Source organism: Equus quagga, unplaced genomic scaffold, assembly GCF_021613505.1.
Source record: "Equus quagga isolate Etosha38 unplaced genomic scaffold, UCLA_HA_Equagga_1.0 268.1_RagTag, whole genome shotgun sequence".
Taxonomy (NCBI): Eukaryota; Metazoa; Chordata; class Mammalia; order Perissodactyla; family Equidae; genus Equus; species Equus quagga.
The window spans coordinates 2,148,526-2,161,471 of NW_025799869.1; the positions used below are offsets into that span (position 1 = coordinate 2,148,526).

General features: G+C 59.0%; 1 protein-coding gene across 4 annotated transcripts in view; it reads left to right on the forward strand.

Annotated features, from left to right (window-relative positions):
- LOC124233877 (semaphorin-4D-like) overlaps window positions 1–12,946 on the forward strand; it is a 91,955-nt gene that overhangs the window by 20,328 nt on the left and 58,681 nt on the right. For 2 of the 4 annotated variants that reach the window (XM_046651134.1, XM_046651133.1), the window contains exon 2: window positions 4,128–4,200. The exons of 1 other annotated variant lie outside the window; for it this stretch is intronic. The gene's annotated coding sequence lies outside the window, so the exon portion shown is untranslated. Of the gene's footprint in view, window positions 1–4,127; window positions 4,201–4,245; window positions 4,348–12,946 lie in introns of those variants that run through there. One more of the 4 variants, XM_046651135.1, reaches the window with a different exon arrangement.

The window sequence follows — 12,946 nt, forward strand, 5'->3', positions numbered from 1 at the left end:
TCCAAAGGTGCCGTGTGGGATGCGCTCCCTGCGGTTGTAGCCTTGCAACAATTGGTAAGACTTGTAACCTGTCTAGGTGTGATTTCCCCCTTATTATAAAAGTAGCAGGTGGACAGAAAGGGGGGAGAGCAGAACTAGTCCCTCCACTGAGAGAGTTTGGTGGCTGAGTGGTGCCTCGAGGGGTGTCCCACGTGGGGTCACGAGACCATCCGGTTGTGAGGTCTCGGCAGCTGGGCAGCCGGCCGTGAGGGTGTGAAGCGCGAGGCACGCACTCCCAGGAGAGGCTCCTGTGCCCTTGTCCTCACATGGCCACCCCCGGGGAGGCAGGCGTGCATGTGGGCGGGGGTGGGGGGCACGCCGGGAAAGGAACACACACTTCTTTTGGCGGAGAGTTTTCAGCCGCAACCCCCAAGGGGGAGAACCCTAGTAATAATTCTCATGTGACTCTGCAGATTTCTCATTCAGTTTCTTTCCAGGAGATTAGTAACATTTTCGTTTCTGTTCTGACTGCTGGTGAAAGAGTAACAAAATCTTGGAACCGTGGCTCTGGAGTTTATGGCTTAGAACCCAAGAGTTACATAGTAACAAGAGGGTGAGAGGGCCATGGAAATGGAGCCGGCATCCTGGCAGAAGGTTACCGTAACGTCAGTTCACGTCTGTCATCAGGGGAACCCAGCAAGGAATCCTTGTGACCTGGCAGTCGCCTCCCTTGGCTTCCCCTGAAAACAGCCTCCCAGGGCAGTGGTTTGTCTCAAAGAAGGAGGAGGCCGGAGGCAGCCCCTCCTTTGACATTAGGAGTTCCTAGAGATGTTCAAGGAGCCCTGGAAAGAATTCTAGACTGTCAAAAAGAAAAGGACTTTCTGAAAGTGAACTGGCGTCACCGTTCCTTATTTTCAAGGCTGTGTGAGCACAGATCTGAGCAATTACCATGGTTTTCTGTTTGAGTAATGGGGAATCTTTCTTTCACCTACATTATTTAGCGTTTTGTGTGTGGGGGGGTCCCTTGGTGCATGCCCCAGGCAGCTACAGCACATGCTGGGGACGTCCCCCAGCCAGGGAGGGGCTGCTGAGACACCCCGGGCCACTCTCTAGACAGTGATGCTGCGAGACCTCAGTTCTTTATTCTCTGTCCGGGGCAAACGTCCTCCCAGCTCCCCAGCTCTCCCACCATCCCCACTTCCCTCTAGAAATAGGAGCCCTTCTTGATGCCTGTCACTCTTCCTCTCACTCTACCATCACCTGGTCCCTGGCCCCCTTTCCTCCTGAATCTCGTGGCTCCGCCCCTCCCCTCTGTCCCCCTTGGACTTCAGACTGAGCAGCGTTTGACTGGAACCCTGGAGCCTCTGGAGCTTGTCTGTCTTCCTGCGGCTCTGAAAGTTGCATGTAATGCATAGCCGTGCAAATGGTCCTCGTCTGAGACAGGCACCTGGATTCTGTCCAGCAGTGGGGCAAGTTGACTTCCCTTCACGGAAAAAGCCAGTTTTATGTTTGTTGGAAATTCATTTCAGTATTCCTTTATTCCTTATTGAGCTGAAGTTCACATAACATAAAATTAACACATGACAGTGAACAATTCAGGGGCACTCAGTACATTTACAGTGTTGTGCAGCCGTTACTTATCCAGTTCCAGAACGTTTTCCTCACCCCGAGAGGAGACTGCCTCCTGAGTTTGTGGAGGTGGGTGTGACTCAGAGCCATGGCAGTCGGCTCCAGGTCAGTATCTGGAGAGACGCTTACCCACCACTTGGCACCTGTCTGGTCCCCATGTGCCCTCGTCTGTGTGGTTCTCTCTTCGGGGAGTTTTGTCTTATACTCTCGGGTCTGCTGGATGAGAACCTTCGTGTGTGAACGCCTGCCCCATTTCCATCATTACCTGTAGGAGCACTGACCTTTGTAAGGTTCTGCATAACCCCTGCCATTTTGCTTCTAGAAAAGTCTTCCCATTGACAGTGGGGACGGGCTCACACCTCCTCACCATCATTGAGCTGTGTCATTTTTTCCATGTTAGTTCTGTAGGGAGAGAATGGCGTCTTGTTTTAATTTGATCTTTCTGGTGACCAGTGACATGATCATTTCATTCCACATGCTCGGTCACAGTACTTTTAGAAGGGACAGTCTTCGGCGGTCAGGAGAGCAGTAGCCAGGCCAGCCGTGCCCCTTGGGCATGTGCGGGGAGCCCTCCTGGGTGGGGTGGTGTCTTGGGGACTTCTCTCCCTGCAGGGAGGGGCATGGGGAGCAGGGTGCTGGGCCCTGTACGCACCTGTGTCGCTCTCTAGACGGCCCCGTGGAGCCCACCTCCTGGAGCGAGAGTCCGCCTAGGCAGAACGGCCCGTGTGCTGTGTCTGATGCTCCGAGGGCGGGTCTTCCACGGTGTGTGGGGCGCCGGGCGTGTTGAGCGCTGTTTTCCTCTGACGTCGCCCCTTTTCTGTTGCCCGCTGGCCAGCTGTGAGGTGGCTCTCGGACAGGCCCTGAGCCAGCTCTCCAACCAGCCCGAATGTGCCGTGACCCTCCGCTCCTGGGACCTCCTGGAGCCTGTGAGTTGTCAGGCAGCTGGAACCCAGAGGTCTCCTCTGTCCAGCGGGCCCACATGTTTTGGGGCTTCAAGTCATTTGTCATCAGTTGTCAAATGAGGAGTGAACCCAGACTTAGTAGAAAGAGACCCTATTGGAAGGGGTTGTCGCCGGGGGAGTGGTGTCGGAGTGGGGGGCGTGACGGTGAGATAAGCAAGTGTGTCTGGGCTCAGCAGACTGAGTTTTCCTTGTAGGGAGGTGTAGGCAGGCAGCAGGACCCGGATGTGGGGCAGGGGAGGAAGAGTGGAGCGCGGGGGTGATGGATCAGAAGGTGTGCCCGGAGGCCGGCCTGTTTTGTTGGGGGGGAGTCACCCCGAGGCTCAGCCTGTTCTCAGGTCCAGAGGCCTGGGGCCAGGAGAGAAGGCAAAGCAGAGTTTGGGTAACAAGCACTTTGTTCCGACTGATCCGCGGGGACGAGCTGTTCAGCCCGTCACTGAGGAGGTGCAGGGTGGGTTCGGGGATCTAGGCCCGGCCTTGCCCTGGTGGACAGGGGCTCTGCGAGTCTCCTCCACGTCATGTGCAGTGAGCGCGTTCCGGAACACGAGGGACGAGGGTGTCGGACCCCGATCACAGGGCCAGGTGCGAGAAAGGCCGTCTAGCTGCGTGCTACGGGGAGTGGAGCGCAAGCCCCATGGGTCTGTCTGAGGTTGGCGTATCACTGCCCTGAGTGGGCCTTGTGCTCCAGCCCCCTCGGCCCTGAGCTTCCCCCAGGCCGCCCACCCAGGTCTCTCCCAGGGGACCTGCTTCTGGGGAGGAGGCCTGTGTGCTGGGCTGTGGCGGGTGGGAAGGACGTGCTACACGCAGGGGTGGCTCTGGGGCCAGCAGGGCCGGCAGGGGGCTCTGGCCATTGCAGGCTGTGCACATGAGCTGCACGGTGGGCCTGGTAGGGGGTGGGGGGCCCAGGGCCCTGCAGGAGCTGGAAGGAGCGCCTGGAGGAAGGCTCCCCGGCTTGTTGCTCGCGTCCCCTCTGCGGCTCTGAGTCCTGTGCGAGACGTGGTCAGCTTGCCCTGCTCTCAGGGTTGTTGGAAACCCTCAGACATCCGGATACATTTCTGGTTTCTTCCTTTTTTTTTTTTGTCTTTGACCCTCCTCCTCCTCCCCCGCTTCCTCTTCCTCTCATTTTGGTTTCTAAGCCCATAATTCGTTTTAAAACTGAAACGTTGAAATGCTAAGCTCGAACACCTGCATTTTCTTACTACCTGCTTCTGAGTCAGGGACGGAGGGTAGGGGAGCTTGGTGCAAACACATCCTTCTTCATTCAGACTCGGTCGTCGCTCCCACCACTGCTGGCGAGGCCTCGCCCGCTGACCCCCTCTGTGCCCCCAGGAGCTCACGCTCAGTGTCACTTGTCACCTGAACTAGGGTGCAGAGACACCCTCTGCTCCCAGTTCACACCGTGAGGCTGCATCTGGTCTCCTGGCCAGGTGAGCCGTGCCCCGTGGCTGAGCCAGGGGCCTGTGGAGTGGCCGCGATGTTGAGTCTGCGTGTACATGTAGGGGGTAAGGGATTCTGCTCATGGCTCCCTGCCAACATGTCGCCTTTGTCTCTCTGTCCCAGACTCTGCCACCACCAGACAGTGGGAGGAAGCCGCATCCCGGCTGCTGGAATGTTTGATGACACCGATCATCAGGTACGGGATGAAAGCCACCTGCAAAGTCTGGTTCTTTCTAGAAGTGGCTCCTGAGCAGGTCTTGGCGTGGGTGTCCAACGCCTGTCAGCAGCTGCATCTGTCTGTTGCCTCCTGGTGGCAGCCGTGACTTGGGAGCCGAGAGGGAAGGTGGGTCTCAGGAAGCTCAGGTCATTCTGCCCAAGGTCACAGTCCATCCGGGGACTTTGGCTACAGAGGACATCAGTGCCTTGTGTGACATGGGCAGGAGAAGGGCCCTGCGAGGCTGTGCTGGGGGTGTGGGCCTGAGGGTGGGCGCCCAGTGGTCAGCACCAGCTTCCGTGGGTAGCAGGGAGAGTGCCGGGGGCCGAGGAGGTGCCTGTGAGGCCCACCCCTGCCTGGACCTCCCCACGTCCCCTGGGGGCCGGCTTGGCATGCAGCACTTGCATATCAGGTCCTTGGAGGTGGTCTGTTGTTGCAGTTGGGGTGGCAGAGCGCATGGTCCTCCCTTCTCTTCAGTCTCACTCGTTCACCCCTGGGGGTCAGGGTGGTCCTGTGTGGGATGGCAGCCCCGGAGCTGCAGAATGGTCTTGGACGCTTCTTGTGGCTTGGGTGCCTTTGCTTTCTCTGAGTGAGAAGAGGGGTGAGAGGAAGCCATTCTGTTTGTTTGGGTTGGGGGCCGACAGTCTAAGAATAAACTTCCAGAAGAGCCAGGAAAGTGACCAGGACCCATTCCTGGCACCTCTGGACGTGGGGATGGAGGAGGCTGGTGGAAACGTGAGGTGGGGTCCGTCAGTCACACCCCAAGCAGGGAGGGGACGCGGCCACTTCCGACCCACAGCACCTGCAGCTTGTCCCGAGACCTGGGTTAGAGGTCTGAGCAGACGTGCCTGGTTGGAGGGCGTTTCCAGGAGCGACTTTGTTTTCAGCGTGTAGGGTATTTGAGTACCGCGTCCTCTCCACAATGCCGTCCTGCTGGCCAAGTTGTTCTCAGGGAGTGAGCGCTCGGAGTTCATCCCTGATGCCGTCCCCTGGGAGCATCCGTCCCTCTCCCCACCCCCATGTTAGGAATCCCCGTTGGCTCTACCTTCCACGTGTAAATAGTCCTCTTACAAAAGACAGTTTAAAAGGAAATGCTTAAGAAGATTAAAAAATATTCTAGAATTTGTGTTGAAGTGGAAAAACACCCCACTGTGAAGTGATGAACTTTCATGCAGTGGTTCCTACGGAAGCTCTGCGTTGCTGGGCTCTTCATGCGAGGACCAAGCAGTCTGTCCCTCTGATGCTGCTGTGAGCCCGTGGTCTCTATGATGGGTCCTGGGGACGTGCCGTGAACCAAGGTTGGCCTCTGCGAGGAGCTGACTGCAGGGGTCGTGTGTCCCCCACTGAGAGAGGGGCCAGCGGCCTGGGAGGCCCGGGTCTGAGGTGCGGGATGGTCAGGAGTGCAGGGGATGCCCATCATGGGGCCATCGCCTGCCTGTCTGCTTTCCCGAAACACAGCACAGGGGGCCGCAAGGGGTTCTGCAGCCTCCCAGGCTGGATGGTGTGGACATCCGTCTCGGGAGCTCGAGAACAACAGGGCATGATTTTATGTCTCACCTGTGGGCTCCTGAGGCCTGGATGCACCTGTGCCGAGACCTGAGTGCAGAGACTGAGTTACTCTGCGTGCAAGTGTTTGGGGCTGCCTGGCCTTTAACAACCCTGTGGGCTTACCAAGCATGCCGTGTCTGCCAGCAGGCTGCCCAGGTGCCAGGGTGGCCCCCAGGGGCAGGGGCGAGAGGGGAGGCCTGTCCGCAGGAGGGGTGCTTTATCTCTAGCACGTGGCTGTCAGTGTCTGGCAGAGTGGCAGTGGACCTCGGTAGATGTAATTAAGCGACACTGAAATGGACTTAATTCCTTCCGCGTGTGTTGGAAGGCCTTGGAGGGTCTCCTGGGTCCTCCGTGACGATGGCCCAGGACTGTGCCCCCAGTGCATTAGGGTCTCATGGGCGCTCCTCCAACTAGTTGTGAGTGGTCTGGGCTTCTAGTCTCTGAAGACAGGCAGAGGGCCTTAAAGTTCACGACTCGTTAATGTGGAAACTGCACATGGTAGCCTTACCCTAACGCTGGTCTGCACGCGGTGTTGGCCCAAATGGATCATCTCAAGGCCTGCAGTATAGACTGTGTTATAGGACAGCAGCCTACTGACAAGGCACGTGTGGAGCAGTGAGTCCAAGAGGACAGAGAGCCGAGCACCGTCCGGCCGCCTCACGCCAGCTCAGGGGCCAGCCCTGGGAGCCGTCTCAAGAGAGAGACCACCCGCGGGCGCTGCTGCCTTATCCGTCCTGGGAACGGGTCTCCGAGGAGCCAGGCCTGAGGCGGGCGGAGGGCTGCTGTCCGGGACCTCCGTCCGTAATAGTCACTCAGCACTGCCCTTGTCGGGCCCATTTATACTGACCAGAAGCTTCCACACCTGGCCCCGCCCTGGCTCCTACATCAGAGCCCCACGTGGGCGATGCTGCTCCTTCCTGCTCTGGACCCGTGCTGTCCAGCGCTGTGGCCAACACCGTGCAGAGTGCTGGGCGCTCCTCGTGTGGCTGGTTGGAGCCCAGTGAGCTGGGAGCATAAATACACGAGACGAGCTGGACGCAGAGGGAGGCAGAGCATCCGTTCATGGCTCTGTGTTATTTACGAGGGGACATGATCGATCGTACTTTGGATGTGTATCGGGGTAAATAGAACATACTATTAAACTGACTTCTCCTGTTTGTTTTCCCAACTCACCGTGGCTTCTGGGAACATCTGAAATCTCACGTGTGGCTCACCTGGGCGCGTGCCCGCTGTTCTGTGGGAAGCACAGCTCTAGGCTGTTCTTTGGTGCCCTCTGCATTTGAGGTCCCCCACCCCCGTCAAGGCCCAGCCCGTGGGGTTGGGAGGCACTGATGAGTAATAGTACCTTGAAACCAGCTTGATGTGCTAGTGTTTTTGCATTTCTGTGGACAGTTTACCAATGGGCTGCTGGGCCCTGTGGAAGAAATGGGTTTCCTGCTCAGATCGCGTTTCTCCCAAACAGAAACCCAGAGCTCTCCTGTGGGGAGCACGTGCTGCCCTCAAAGGCCAGCCAGGCGTCCCACTGCCCAGGCTCCCCGTTATCCAGGCTCCCCATTGTCCAGGCTCCCTGTCTTCCATGCTCCCTGTTATCTGGGCTCTCCATTATCCAGGCTGCGTGTTCTCTGGGCTCCCCATTATCCAGGCTCCCCAGTATCTAGTCTCCCCGTTGTCTGGACTCCCTGTTGTCCAGGCTCCCAGTTGTCTGGGCTTCTGCCTCCCTGTTGCTGTGCATAAGAAAGCGTGCATGCGTCTGCAGCCTGATTTTCCTCTTAGGACTGGATCCTGCCCATGTTGGTTGTGAGTGGGGCCGCACGCCAGCGCCGGCTTCGATGAACCGCTGCATGTTCCGGTGGGCGGAGGGATCCCCGTTTAACCCTCTCCTGCTCCTGGGAGTCCCGCTGACACGCTGCTGGATGGGGCTGCCGTTTGAGCAGCTGCAGGGCACATGGCCCAAGTCCGCAGGGAGACCCACAGGGCCGCCACATCTGGCCAGGCTATTTATATCCCACAGAGGCCCGTTTTTCTCTGAGAAGAGTGGGCACGTGGCAATGCTGTCACGCTGCTGGGTGACACCAGTGAAACGAGCCTTTCATTAGATGACTTGCTGGTGCGTCCCACACTTTTCCATGCCCGTGCACGGGCCTTGGGGTTTTGCATCTGCCCTGCTCTGCTGTGCGAACGCACACAGGGAGCGCGTGCAGAGCCATGGCCCCTGGTGGCTGTGCTCCTGGCGACGGGATGGCAGGGCCCAGGTCAGCAAGCCCTGGCTCTACCACAACCTCCAGGGGAGGGCAGGTCCCTCTGGGGCCCATCACTCCACAGTGTACTGAACTCCCAAGCTGGGCCTGACACATTCTAGGCACCAGGGCCTCCATGTGGAAGAAGTATTCTGGTGCCCTGGAAGATGGTCTGCAAACGGGATCAGTAAGTCAGATGTAAGGGGGTGAGGTGGTGATGGCTGCAGAGAAGAGAAATCAAGTGGAGAAGGGGCCCCAGGAGGCCTTGCCGAGAAGGACAGTTGGTTGAAAAGACAGGAGCTGTGCCTGGGTTTGGGGAGGACGGTTCTAAGCACAGGGAACAGCATATGCAAAGGCCCTGTGTCAGGAGTATGCCTCCATTGTTGGGGGGAGGTGAGAGCAGATAAGGTAGATGGTGAGCTTCTTGGTGCTCAGGGACACCGAGATGGGAGCCCTGAAAGCTGAGGGTTCAGACAGGACTGCTGGTTTCCGAGGAGAATTGATCATGGAGGACAGGACAGGGCATCCCACTAGGAGTCTGTGAGGTGATCCAGGAGAGAGGTGGTGGCTTGGGCTAGGGTGCAGCAGTGGGGGTGGGAGGATGGCCTGATGGGCATGTATTTGGAGGTGGGGCCGAGGGGATTTGCTGCCTGGCTGCATCTGGAGTGGGGTGGGGGCCGAGGACGCACCCAGGTTTTGGCTGAGCAACTGGAAGGATGGAGGGTCGACTTAGGGGTCAGCTCCACTGGGAGGCATCCCAACCTTGGGAGGCGGGGAGCATGGTTTGGGGACACGTGAAGTTTGGAGGGGAGGAGGCCCTGGGAGCCATGCCTGGAGTCAGGGAGGGCCTGAGGACAGCCCCGAGGGCTGGGTCCTGGCTGGAGACAGAGCGCTGAGTCCTTCCGGGAGTTGGGCCTCCTCGCCGGGGAACCTCCCTCATTCATGCGTCCGTCAGATGAGGCTGGCCCGTGCGGGCCATGAGGATGGGCCCGTGGGGGTGAGGTGGCCCTTGACAGATGGGAGACCTGGCCGAGTGGCTGCGTGGGAAGGGAGAGGCTGTGGGCAGCATCCAGGGATGCGAGTCTGGGGGTGCACCCCAGCTGAGCCCTGTGTGGCACTCCCAGGGGCTGGGCACTAAGGCGTCTGGAGGCGGGGCTTGGGAGTGTGGGCAAGGCAGAGCCCGCTCCCTGGCCTGGACTTTGCCTTGCGTCTCAGGGCGGTGTGTTTGGGGAGCGGGGGTGGGGGGGTGGGTTGAAGAAGGAGGCACCGCCGTCCTCCGGGTGAGCCTCAGAGGGACTCTCTCCATACCTTCATCCGCACTTTTCGCTGCCCTGTTGGAAGGCGTGAGCCCAGGGCATGGACGGCCCACACCTGTGGGTCAAAGGGGCACTCGCTTTTGCAGGAAAACTCCGTGGGTAGCGGAGTTGCCCTCTGTGCTCTCTACACCCCGAGCGAGGCCCGGTCGAGTTCGTTATGGAGATAAGATTGTGCATCTCGTCTTCTTGCCCTGTTGGGGGCGTTGGTTACTGACCGGCCCATGTTCCATTATGAACTTGGACCAAGCCCACCCGGAGCCACTCACTCAGGCTCCAGGGTTGGTCTTCCGGTCCCTTGTAATAGGCCGAAGAACGGCCCCAGTGAGGTCAGCTTCTAATCCCTGGGACCTCTGAGTGTTACCTTCTCCAGAAGTAGCGACTCTGCAGTTAAGGCTCTTGAGATGGGGAGGTGACCTGGGTTGTCTGGTGGGCCCTGAACTCCATCACAAGTGTCCTTGCGCTAGAGAGGCAGCAGGGATTTGAAAGACAAGAGGAGAAGGTGACAGGAAGATGGAAGCCGCGATTTGAGTGCTGTGGGCGTGACACTAATTTTATGTGCCAGCTTGACTGGGCCACCGGTGCCAAGATGCTTGGTCAAACCTGATTCTGGGTGTGCCTCGGAGGGTGTTTCTAGGTGAGATTAGCATTAGAATCTGCAGACTGAGTAAGCAGCTGGCCCTCCCCCATGTGGGTGGGCCTCAACCGATCAGTTGAGGGCCTGAAAGGAGCAGAAAGGCAGAAGAAGGGAGAATTCCCTCTCTTGGTGTGGCTGTCTTTGAGCTGGGACGTCGGTCTTCTCCTGCCTTCAGACTTGGACCTGGACTGGATCTTGCGCCGTCAGCTCCCTTGGGTCTCCAGCCTGCTGACTGCAGACCTGGGGCTCTTCAGCCTCCGTGATCACGTGATCCGATTCACTGTCATAAATCTCTTTCTCTCTCTACACGTCCTATTGATTCTGGTTCTCTGGGGACCCTGACTAATACAGTGGCCACAAACCCGGGGATGCCAGCAGCCACCAGGAGCCGGAAGAGGCAAGGAACTTCTCCCAGAGCCTCTGAGGATCACAGCCCTGCTGCCACCGTGATTTCAGCGCCATGAAACTGGCTTCAGACCTGGCCTCCAGCACTGCGAGAGAGCAGATTTCTGTTGTTCTCAGCCACCCGGCGTGTGGTCGTTTGTTAGAGCTGCCGCAGGAAAAGAGTGCAGCCAGTATAAACAGCGCTGCGTACACGGCCGGCCACGCGCACGGGGCTGTAAGTGGGTGCATGGATTTCAGGGAGCCGCCCCGCTGGGTCAGGGCGTGTCTCTCTCTGTTTTATACATCTTGCCAGATCAGTCTCCACAAAGGTCTAACAGTTTGTCTTGCCCGGTGAGGAAGAGTACGTACCTGGTCCCAGCATGCTTTCAGTTGAGGGCGTGAGGGGTCCTCCCGACTGTGTGGGTCTGGGAGGGCACAGCTACGTGCTGTTACGGGACGCAGGTCCCCCTGGGTCCCCGTGACTGTGGGTGTTCGCTCAGAGAGCCCTTGCGGTTGCATCTCTCCGTCCATGAACGGCCCGTTGGTGCTCGTTGCCCAAGTTTCTCTGAGATGTTTCCCTCTCCTTGCCTGTTGGTAGGGGCTGTTCATTTGTTCCCGACATCGGTGACCGTCTCCTGTGCTCCTTGAGAACGTGCATTCCCGGTTCTGTGGCTTGCTAGCTGCTTCTGCTACGGTGTCACTTGCTGTCGAGATGAAATCAGGTTGCATCGACCGTGTCTCTCGCGCGCGACTTGTGGGCAGCCGTGTCTGTCAGGAAGATAAAGGGCTGTCTCCCGATTTCCTGGCAGGGTTTTATTGCTTGTGTTCTGGAGCTCAGCTCCTCAGCGTGTTGGGAACGCGCATGCATCACGTGGAATGAGAAGTTTGAGGGGGGCGTCCAGCTTTCTTTCCTCCCAGTGCACCAGCGCTGGTTATTCAATAGTCTGTCCTTTGACTGACAGGTTGGACTTCACCTTGTGGTACTTTGGTCTCGTGTAAACTGCTTTCCTTCGGGGAGTCTCCTGTTGGGCCTGCTGGCCTGTTCTTGTGCACGATGACATGCAGCAGGAGCGCTCCCTTATGCGCCCCTGTGGCTGTGTGTGTGTGTGTGTGTGTGTGTGTGTTACGCGTTTCTCGTGGCCCCCGGGCAGAGGAAGACTGGGTGGACGCTTGGGGGCTGTGCTGCCCGGGGCAGCGGGCGGGAGGGTGGTGGAGGTGCGAGGGAGGGCCAGGTGAGAAAGGACACAAGGCCGTCGAGCTGTGTGCCAGTGCCCCTGTGTGCATGCGGAATTTCAAAAGGTTGTTCAGCAAGTGACATCACCATGTCCAAGGGATAAGGCGCTAAAGGGAGAGAGAGTTTGCCGAGGGGGTGGCAAGATAACACGTGACTGGCCCGTGCGTGTGCCCTTGGCGTGTGTGTGTGCTGCTGTATCCAGGTTCCCCATGTCTGACCTTGGCTGCCCTCAGTAGCTCACACCTGGGCACTGACTCAGGCCCTATTGGAGGCAGCGCCCCAGATGCCCTCTCCCCAAATGCTGTCTGTGTCCCCTGGGCATCCTCTCTGTCCCCCAGACACCCTCTATGTCCCTCAGATGCCCTTGGTGCCCAGCTCCGGCTGTGCTGCCCCAGCTGGGCCGGCCGCACCCACCTGGGCCCTTGAGGCCAGGGCCAGTGCCTCTGGTGGCCCTGGTCCCACCCACTCTGCAGGTGGAGATGTGCCTTGAGCTTCCCACACCTGACCCCACACAGGAGTGACAACTAGCAGACTCGCCTGAGGAGGTCGCCTCAGCAGAGGTGGGCGTGGGTAGGATGGGGTGAGTGGGCGTCGGTGCTGCGGGCCGGGACTGTCCACACTCTGTACCCCAGCAGGTTCTCCTTGGCAGCTGCTGGTGGCCCAGCCTGATCTACAGGTGGCAGTCATGGCAGGTGGGGTCCAGATGCGTTTCACGGGGCGGGCTCCTTTGTCCTAGACACCTGTGTGACTGGAGGCTGTGCAGGAATAACCAGACCAGAGTGCAGCCCGTCTGGGCCGAGGTCAGAGGAAGGTGAACCGGGAGCCTTCCTGTGGGCGGAGGACGATGAGCCGGCCTCGTGGCTGGGGGGGAGGGTGGGGTGGGGTGGGGGGAATGGAGAACAGGCCCCGTGGGGGGGGAGGAGGAGGAGCCATTCCCGAGGGGAGGACAGAGAGCAGCTGACGCTGGGTGGGAGGCGACACCCCACTGTGAGAAGTGCTCCTGGGGCTCTGGGCTTATGCACATGGGGGAGTGGCCTGGGGGAGTGGCCTGTGTGATGCACTGTCCTCGGGAGTTTGCAGACAGTACCTGGCACCCCCGACTGGGAGTTTGCCTGGGGCATGTGAACCCGGCCCAGCGCTGTGCCGTTTGTGCCCGGTGGTCTGGTCTGTTCCCTCACTGGGCGGGTGCAAGGAGGGCTGTCTGGTGTGAATCTCCTGCAGGGCTGCATGCATCGTAACCCCCTGGGCTAGTGGGCTCCTAACAGGAGAGCTCACAGGGGCGGGGGTCCCGATTCTTTGCCAGCTGTTGGGTGGCTGTGGAAATGAACCTCATCTGTTTCCAGATTTCCCCGTGGACTCTGTTTCTAGTCAGTGG